The following is an 8,775-nucleotide window of genomic DNA, read 5'->3' on the forward strand; positions in this document are numbered from 1 at the left end:
TTTTCATAATGTATTAGGAAAATATATTATATAAAAAATATTTCTAATGTATACATAAAATATAGAATGTGTGTGAATTTTTTTGAAATCAAAATATATGTTTGGAAAAAGTATTAACCATATATTTGAATAAAATCTATTTGTATAGAAAATAGTACTCAACTTGTATAGAAAAAATATTTTAATGTATACAAAAAATGTTTCATGTATTTAAGAAAATGTTCCTGTTGTATATGAAAAAGAAATAAAAAACGAATGAAACCCAAGAAATAAAAATTAAAGAAACTAGTGAAAACCGTTGCAAAAGAATGAAACCCGATAAAGAAACAAAAAAAACTGATGAAAAGCAAGAAAGAAACCAAGAAAATGGGATAAAAGTAAAGAAAATAGAAAGAAAAAAGAAAGAGAAAAGACCAGTGAAAACAAAGAAAAGAAACAAAGAAAACCAAAAAAAGCAAAGAAAAGAGTAGAAACAGAGAAATAACGAAGGAAACCTGTGAAAAAGGAAAACCGAAAAAACTAAAACAGAAAAGAACAGTAGAGAAAGGACTGGAACCAACGAACATCACACAATCGAGGGACGAGAAGACATCGATTGAAAAAAATGCCAAAAATAGGCCGGCGCAGAAACAACGGAAGAGGGAGAATCCTCCGCTTGAGAGCAGGCAGCTTCCAGCCTGTTATAAGCGAGATATATAGCTCTCACGCTTCCCTGAAGCGTATTGACATTATTTATTTATTTCAATTGGAAAAGCTTGGTCATCTCCTATTGGGCGCTTAACACGCCAGATACTGCCTTTTTTTGTATATAAAAGGTGAGCGCTTGTTTTGTAGTGGGCTAGCCCATGTACGTTGCGACATAGATTCGGTTTTTGGGAAGCTTCTGGCTTCTCCTTTTCTTTTTTGTTCTACTTTTTCCTGCTAGTTTTTCGTTTTTTTGGTTTTTGTTTGATGTTTATTCATTTTTATTTTATTGAAAATCACGAAAAAAAATTCCAATTGTCAACTTTTTTGTTTTTGTCAACTTTTTTTAAACCCACAAACTTTTTCAAATCTGTGATCTTTTTCAAATTTATAATCATTTTTTTAAAATTCACAAATTATTTTAAAATTTATGAGTATTTTTCAAATTCATGAATTTTCTTTATTTCACGAACTTATTTCAACTTCACAAAGTTTTCCTCAAATTCATGAACCTTTTCAATTCACGACATGGGAATACTCAGAATAGGTCGAGGATCTCGGTCGACCCTGACTTCCTACTGCCCTCGGCTAATTTGAGTGTGTGATAATGGACAAGCGAACGTCCTGCTCACGCCGGAGTTTAAGAACCTTGCGCTATCCCATGTCAAGGATGCGCAAGCGAAAAGCGTGGCAATGGAAATCGAGGCAACCGAAGCCGTCCTTACCTGTGGGTTCCCTTCCAAGTGTAGGAAGAGTGTGTAATTCCAACCCTACTAGAAGGTCGTGGACTAACTGAGTGCTAGAGACCTATAACCCAAACTAAATTCATGCTTACATGTAGCTATTCAGATCCTAGTTGTGTCAGACTTTAGAAAATCATTGTTTAGATCTTTTTTATGAACAACTTCCACTGCCGATTTTGGGAAACACATGCTATTTTTCTTCAAAATAAACAAGACCAACCAAAAACAAAACAAAGGAGACCCTGGAAAAAGAGGGAGAAAAGACAAGAGCGGAGAAACGGAGAAGTGACGTATCGGGGCAGGAACACACCATGCCAGGAAGAATCACATGCAAATATCAAACAACAACTGCGAAGGCCTATATGCATAGCGAAGAAAGAAAAATGATGGTAAGCGAGAAGAAGACGAGCAAGAGCAACGAGGCTTAGAAGGGACCTACCTCGAATGGAGAGATAGAGGGATACGAACAGGGATAACCCAACAACAAAGCGGGAGCTCTAAATGCCCGCGAGAAGAGGTCATACTGCTAGGTGCCACCCCATGCATAGTGCAAACACAATGCGAGAGACGGGGGCAAGATAACTACAGAAAACACGAGTCACTAACCCGCGGGACCAGAAACACACGGGCCTAAGAATAGCCACATAGCCCAAAGAGCAGAGTCGCGCGATGCAAACCATGGTATAGAGAAGGCAACACAAAGATGGCAAAAGCAACACCGAAAAGCACAAATCGACACATGAAGAAAGAGAACAGGACTACCACCCCCACCAACCCAATCACCGGCCCGCATAAAATAACGACGTGATGTTTGCATGGTAAGAGGAGCACGCACATCATCTTATGTTCTTAATGCGTATAACCGTTTTTGCAACTCTCCTATAAGACAAAGACGGAGAAACGGTGCATTCTTTCGGTACATGCGATCTATGAGATGTAACAGGGCCACCGTCCTGATGTACTCACAGATACAAACTGAAAAAACAAACGACGAAATTCATAAGGTACAAACCATGAAAATTACACCATTAGCAGCTTCAAGCGATATATTTGTCGTGACAAACAATTTTGATTACATTGGCGCATGCCGACTCAGGTAACACCAAACTGAATGAACCGAGCACCACAACATCGACCCAAACTAACGAGAAGTAGGTGGCCCAATGACCTCCTGACCGGCCACCAACAACACATAAAGAGTGGTTAAATCATAAAAATTGTACCATTTGTTGGGGAACGTAGTAATTTCAAAAAAATTCTATGCACACGCAAGATCATGATGATGTATAGCAATGAGAGGGGAGAGTGTGTCCACGTACCCTCGTAGATCGAAAGCGGAAGCGTTAGCACAACGCGGTTGATGTAGTTGTACGTCTTCACAATCCGACCGATCAAGTACCGAACGTACGACACCTCCGAATTCTGCACATGTTCAACTCGATGACGTCCCTCGAACTCCGATCCAGCTGAGCTTTGAGGGAGAGTTCCGTCAGCACGACGGCGTGGTGACGATGTTGATGTTCTACTGTCGCAGGGCTTCACCTAAGCACCGCTGCAATATTATCAAGGTGGACTATGGTGGAGAGGCACTAGTGCAGAACCGGGCAATAGCACCGGTTCGTAAGGCCCTTTAGTGCCGGTTTAGGAACCGGCACTAACGTTTCGGCACTAAAGCCCCCCCCCCCCTTTAGTACCGGTTCAGCACGAACCGGTGCTAAAGGGCAACCACGTGGCACGAGTCAGCTCCGGGGGCCGGGAGCCCTTTAGTACCGGTTGGTAACACCAACCGGTACTAAAATGTTTGGGGGGTTTTTGGTTTTATGATTTCTTTTTCATTTAATTTTGTGTTTTCTATTTTAATTCTTTTTCGTTTGCTTGTATTTTACGGTACTACACATTGTACACGTTATGCACACACACACACACACACACACACACACACACACACACACACACACACACACACATATATATATATATATATATATATATAATTTCTAGTAGAACCAATCATATATATATCATCAATGTCTCACAAACCATATTAATTCACGCATACACACATGTATAGCTATATACAATTTCTCCTACATATGCATGTTGCCTTTGGAGCCAGTGGCATTAGCCAAATTGGTGCCTTCGAAGCACGATGACAATTGGAAGTGGTTCATTGGGGCGGTAGCGGGTAATAGTATTCTCCCTTCGGATTTATGACCTGGTCGAGCAAAAATCCCGCTATTTTCTCTTGAAGTGCTTCTACGTGCTCCGTTTCTAGGAGCTTGTCCCGCACCTCTTTGAACTGTTAAGAAGGAGATCAATATGCATGTGTATTAGTTGTGTGACTAGATATCGATAATGGTGTAAAAATTGTGAATAGTGTTCTGACAAGCGTACTCATTCCTGTCTTTGAGATCTGCTCCTTTCGGACGCCATCATGCGAATGTTCTCGCAAACGCAGAATGCACACAGATCAGTCCCCTGCGCCTGCTTCAGGGCCTTTATTACGAGAATGGAATTTAAGTTGATCAGATAATAATTAATCAAGCATGATAATTAAAGAGATGGCAGCTAGCTAGCTAGCTAGCTAGTACTACTTAATTACTTACCTTGGATCGAAACCATTTCAGCTTTGGTTTCCATTCGCCTTTCGTGACGCTGATGAACCTTGTCCAAGCCCTGCCTGCCGACAAAGAAAATGAATAAAGGGGTTATTAAATAGTTCATATCATGAAATGACGAATTACTAAATAGGCCGAGATATATAGTTAATAATGATTGAAATTACCTGTGACTATCCCAAACAAGATGTTATAGTCACTTTGTTTTTTAAGTAGCGAGTCCAGCATTTCAACTGTTCCGGCGTCAACTTTAATGATACACAAGATCCAGTGAAATCTGCATGCACACACGTTTGCATGTCTTAATTAAGCGGGCATATGTAAGCAAAAACATGTAGCTAGCTAGCTAGTAGGCAAAAACAGAGAATTTGTAGTACAAGAAAGTGTGACTCACTGGAAGTTGTAAGGAAGTAGTATATCTTCATTATATTTGAGGTGCTTCAAGAACTCTAGCATGCTGTCCTCTACCTCTTTTTCTTGATGCTTGTTTATTTTCCATGTGTATTCATTAACGGTGTTTGGGTCAATGAACCCAATGCCATAGCGTCCACATTTTCTCATTTCATACATCTTCATCCTGCATAATACCACAGAAAAGAATATAGTGAGGATAATTACAGGTAATGATTGATCAAAAGGATCACTACAGCTAGCTTGAGACTTAAATTACAGAAAGAAATCACTTACAGACAATAGCAACTGACAATAGATTTGTCGAGTGCGTCTTGATTGTATAACTGAAACAGTTCAGGATACTCAACGGCCACATCTTTCTCATGGTAGTAATCATCCTTCTTGACATGCACCATGAGGGACTCTCGATCGGATCTCTTGGTAATGTCCATGTACCATTGATGCAATTCATACATTCTCGTTGGGAGCTTGTTGACATCTTCTGGCTCGACCAAAGGTTGGCCCCAGACATATTTCCGTTTTATTTCCTCCTCTGTAATCCCAGGCATGTCCTCGATCTCGAGGAGTTGTCCAACAGTGATCTTGAGTTCTTCAGCCTGCATTATATGCTCCTGGGTTATTACCACATCGCCCACCTCGGGAACGTAAACTGTTTGGCCACAATAATATTGGGCGCGCGTACTGTCACGTGTTGTTGGCGGCACAACAAGCGGGGGGATCGATTGCGCCGCCTGTTTTCCCAGCTGGGCAACGGTTTTCCCGCATTTTTTGACAGTTGCTTGTTGTTTGCTCGAGCTCGAGCTCGCCTCCTTCTGTAGACGTCGTCGATGTAACTTCCTGATGTGGCGCTCATAGTTTGTGTCAATAGGCTTAGGAGCTGGTGGTTGAGCCATACGAATGAAGTGGTCAACTACTTCCACAGGCACTTTCTCCCTTGGCGGCGGTGGCGGTTTTGGTCCAAAATGGGCGTCGAGTTCTGCCTGCACTATGGCATTGGTTTGCCCCTCGGTCCTATCGTAAGCCCTCACAGGAAGAGGAGTAGTGAGGTTTGGACCATATTTATATCGCTTGCCTCCGCCTGTACTTCCTGTACTATGACCTCGACTCGTACCGCTACGCACCATAGCTGCGGGGTGTCTCTTCTGCGATTGCTGAGGCGGCGGAGACGGCTGACGGGGCTGAGTTGGACGAGGAGGAGTGGCCTGAAGCTGTGCCAGACTTGCAGTGGCCTGAGGTTGTGCCGGATTTGGAGGAGGAGTGGACGTCTGACGCTGTGTCGGACTTGGAGGAGGAGTGGCCTGACACTTTGCCGGACTTGGAGGAGGAGGAGTGGCCTCACGCGTTGGTGGACTTGGAGGAGCGGGAGTCTGCTGACTCGGTGGCGGACTTCGAAAGATGATGCAATCCTTTCTCCATAGGATGACACAATGTATGTCCTCTCCCAATGTGTGCTCGTCGTCACCTCCAGGAATGTCAAGTTGTAGCTCCGAATATGGGTCCACCACCTCATCAACCAAGACACGAGCATAGCCCGCTGGAATCGGGTTGCAATGGAAGGTTGCCTCGAGGGAATTTGAAAAAGCAACGACGTCCGCCACCTTCATGGATATGTTCTTCATTTTGAAGTGTAGCTTGCAGTTAGTGTTCTCCGTGATGTCATCCACGGGGTATCTATCCAGCACTACTGCGTCGCCCGGGGCGGAACCCATGCTGCTTCTCGGCATGGATGGGGCGGTGGTATCCAATGATGGATCATCCGCTAGCTGCTGCAGCTACTGAGACCCCCTTTGCTGGCTAAGTGAGTCGATCTGCTCCTGCTGCCGCTGGAATTTAGCTGCCAATTCCGCTTGACTTGCTTCTAGGCCTTGAAGGCGTTCATAGTCCTGCTTCCTTTGCTCCTCCTCCATCTTCCCCTTCTTCTCCTCCGCAATCTTCTTTCTCGCACGGGTTCTGTAGTCGGCGTTCCAGTCCGAAAACCCCTCATACCACGGAATAGCGCCCTTGCCTCGTGTTCTTCCCGGGTGTTCAGGATTTCCCAGGGCACGCGTAAGCCCGTCGTTCTCTCTGTTGGGCTGGAACACCCCCGATCGAGCCTCTTCTATTGCAACAAGTAGCGCATCGTTGGCTCCGTTCAGACATGCCTTCGTCGAAACATTGCCTGTCTTCGGGTCCAACTCCCCCCATGCGCATAGAACCAAGTCCTGCACCTGGGGGGCCAGCTCTTAGTAACCGGAGTGACACTTGCATCCTCCATCTCTTTCTCAGACTTTTCCCACTTAGGCATTGCCACCGCGTAGCCACCTGGCCCCAGCTTATGGAATTTATCCTTTTTTCCGGCATTCTTCTTGTTTATTCTCGACCGTTCCTTAGCTAATTCTGAATCCTTGAATTTCACGAAATTGTCCCAATGAGCACTTTGATTCTCTAGTATCCCCTCGAATACTGGAGTCTTCCTTCCTCCCTTGACGTACTTCTCCCACGTCGTTCTCTTGTGGTTCTTGAATGCAACCGCCATCTTCCTAAAAGCAGCGTCCTTGACTTTCCGCACATCTGCTTCTGTGAAATTATCTGGTAGGGTGAAATGTTCCATGAGAGTATCCCAAAGCAGTTTTTTTTGATTCTCATCGACAAAAGTAACATTTGGACGTGGCTTTGCTAGCTTTCTCCATTCTTGAAGGGAGATCGGGAGTTGGTCCTTCACAAGAACTCCGCACTGACGAACGAACTTGTCCGCAATCTTCTTAGGCGCTAATGGTTCGCCATTAGGTTTGAATACCTGGATATTGTACTTTACGCCCTCCTTCAACTTTTTGTTCGGGCCTCGTTTCGTCCTTTTGCCTGAAGATTTGCTCGATCCGGATGGCTGAAAGAAGAAAGATCGATTCGTTAATATATCTTCAACTCATTTAAAACATGCGATGATCACCAGATTCCTGCTTATATAAATATATATACCTCGCCGGTGTTTGTTGTTTCAGGATCAACATGTTCTTCGTGGTAGTTCATGACTTCATCTTCTTGGTCGTCGCGATCGAATATCATATCACCCTCTCTGGTGTTGTTTAGAAATTCGGAGCCGCCAAAATCTTCTTCATTCTGATCATCATCTGGCCCGCGTATGATATCGAACATGGTCTGTTCTCTCTCTCTGTCGGTATTGTCCGCCATAGCTTTTATTTAACTATGCCAAAAGAAATATAAAACAATTTAGTATAATCTCGAATAATAGATATAATCTCGAATACATCATCTCGAATAATAGATATAATCTCGAATACATCGTCTCGAATAATAGATTTAATCTTGAATACATCGTCTCGAATAATAGATATAATCTCGAATACATCGTCTCAAATAATATATATAATCTCGAATAAATCATCTCGAATATTATATATCGAATACATCACTAGCTAGCTAGCTAATAAAGATCGAATACTAGAGAGTAATCTAGGCGGTGGACAACCAAAGTGAAGGAACCATCACTGGATCATAGCTCGGGTGATCTCCCCAAAGAACCTGCCAGGTATTGGAGAACCTGACGTCCATAGCAACCATGTAGCGATGGACGTGCTCGTCCTCCTCCCTGACACGGCGACGTACCACCTCCGGGGGGCCGGCTCCCTCCGCACCAAAGGTGGCCCACGCGAATGCCACCAAAGGAGATGAGGGTCGACGACGGGACCCGGGGCCGGGTTCCTCACCAAGCGTCGCGCCCCTGAAGGTAGCACCTCCCAGTGCCAGCCCGGCGGAGCCCAGTCCCGGACATGGGTCCTCTGAAGCAGGACGTCATCGCGAACGGGTCGACGGCGAGGATGCGGGCCGGGCATCATCGACAACAAATACTATATGCAAATGTAACACTAATTATGCTATCATTGCATATGTCAAAATTCTATATGCTATTTCATACTAATTAAGCATCTAACACTAAAAACAGAAAAAACAACTTCTATACATCCATTAAAAATAGAAAAACAACATTATATAAAAAAATTCCATACTAATTAAACACTAATTATATCCATCTAACATGCATTCATACATATATACTAGTGAAAAAATAATAATCTGAAAAATCTAAACTAATTAAACATACACAATATGTATATACTAATTAACTTAAGGAAATGTGCGTGTGTGTGTGTTCATCATGCTTGTGTGTGTGTGTATGGGCTCGGGGAGGGGCGGCGCCCATGGTGGCCACCGGGGGCGAGGGAGAGGGGTTAGAGGGGGAGAGCTCACAGTGGGGCGACGACGACGGCGAGGCGACGGCCTGGGGCGGCGACGGGCAGGGGCGTGACGGGGCGGCGACG

This window comes from Triticum dicoccoides, chromosome 3A, assembly GCF_002162155.2.
Source record: "Triticum dicoccoides isolate Atlit2015 ecotype Zavitan chromosome 3A, WEW_v2.0, whole genome shotgun sequence".
In the NCBI taxonomy this organism is placed as follows: Eukaryota; Viridiplantae; Streptophyta; class Magnoliopsida; order Poales; family Poaceae; genus Triticum; species Triticum dicoccoides.